General features: G+C 46.1%; 1 pseudogene; it reads right to left on the bottom strand.

Annotated features, from left to right (window-relative positions):
- Nucleotides 1-484: 484 nt before the first annotated feature.
- On the bottom strand, nt 485-1195 carry LOC123831072 (annotated as a pseudogene).
- Between the last annotated feature and the right edge of the window lie 277 nt (nt 1196-1472).

Below are 1472 nucleotides of genomic sequence, written 5' to 3'. Positions count from 1 at the left end.
TTGATTGGGAGACAAGTATAACATTATTCATAGCAACATTATGATAACTCTAAAAAGAAAACAACTTAAACCTAAAAATAAACATCCACTGACAGCATGACGGGTAAGTATATTGGGGAATATTAAGCAATGGAAGACTGTATCAGTGGAAATAAAGAACCTGTACTCGACACAGGTCAGGTAAAAAACGTAGTGTTTGCAAAACTGAAATAGAACAAAACAAACAAATCTAAATTGTGGAATATATGTGACTCCAGACAGGCAAACTCAACAGTATGTTACTCAGGGATACCTTCACATCTGGTAAAATTTATAAAGAAAATTGAGCGATTTATGTAAAATTCAGCAGTTACTTTTTATTTTACTTTATTTTTTTTCTTGTCCCTAATACTTCATTGGTCACCTCTAGGCCTGTGCCTGGTTGGGTGGCTCCAGGGATGGGTCACCATTCACCACTCAGCTAGGGTTATGAAAAGGCCTGAGACTAGTTCTTTAGGGCCACAGACTGTGGAATATGAAGGGGCAGATCTGGCCTTTCCTGGGCCAGCCCGGGGCATCCAGGTAGGGGCCAAGAGCCCAGGCTTGGCACCTGTTTGTCAGCATAGTTGTGTTTGGAGAAGTATTCCTTGCTGTCATTCATGTTGGGCTTGATCGTGTTACTGCCTGGCTTCCAGCCAGTCGGACACACTGCTCCCTGCTCATCTGTGTACTGAAAGGCCTGGACCAGCTGGAGCCTCATCCACGGAGAGCCCCAGAGGCAAATCATTGACGGTGAGCGGGTGAAGGACACCCTTGCCATGGATGATAAAGAGGCCCCTGTAGGCAATCCCCTCATCTTTCTTCAGCACGCCATAATCATGGGACAAGTTTCTGGTTACATCAGCCAGCAGGGGGATGTTCAGAGGGCTCCAGCTTCCCTCCTTCTGGGGGGTGTTAATCCAGGCCAGGTGGGTGAACTGCAGGTCTACGGAGACCCCCAGCACCTCACAGCCCAGCTTGCAGAAGTCCTTGGCATGCTCGCTGAAAGCGATGATCTCTGTGGGCACATGAAAGTGAAGTGCAAAGGGTAGGAAAAGAGGACCGTGTATTTCCCTCTGTAGTCTGAAAGCTTCACCTCCTTGAAGGCACTATCCACCATGGCGGTGGCCTGGAAGTCCGGGGCTGGCTTTCCGGTGTGAACGTTTCTGGAGACCATGACTGAAAGCTGAGATCTCCCCTGCGTGGGGAAGGGTGAGACGCACAGAGCAGCAGACCAGCTGACTCACATTCTCAGAGACCAAAACCCAGCAGTTACCTTCTAGAAGGAAGAAACAGAATGTGTGTGGTGGGGGCAATCATGGGGATTCAGGGGAATAATCAGTCATATTTGTTTCTTAAGCCGGTTGATGAATACATGGACATTTGTTTCATTTATTTCAAAATTATAATTCTTTAAGATGTTAAAAATACATATATGTTATATGTATTTTTGA

Source organism: Phyllostomus hastatus, unplaced genomic scaffold (assembly GCF_019186645.2).
Source record: "Phyllostomus hastatus isolate PE091 unplaced genomic scaffold, TTU_PhHast_1.1 phas_scaffold_1674, whole genome shotgun sequence".
Lineage (NCBI taxonomy): Eukaryota > Metazoa > Chordata > Mammalia > Chiroptera > Phyllostomidae > Phyllostomus > Phyllostomus hastatus.
The sequence above is the reverse complement of the archived record's forward strand: the minus strand, read 5'-3'. Positions and strand labels throughout refer to the sequence as shown.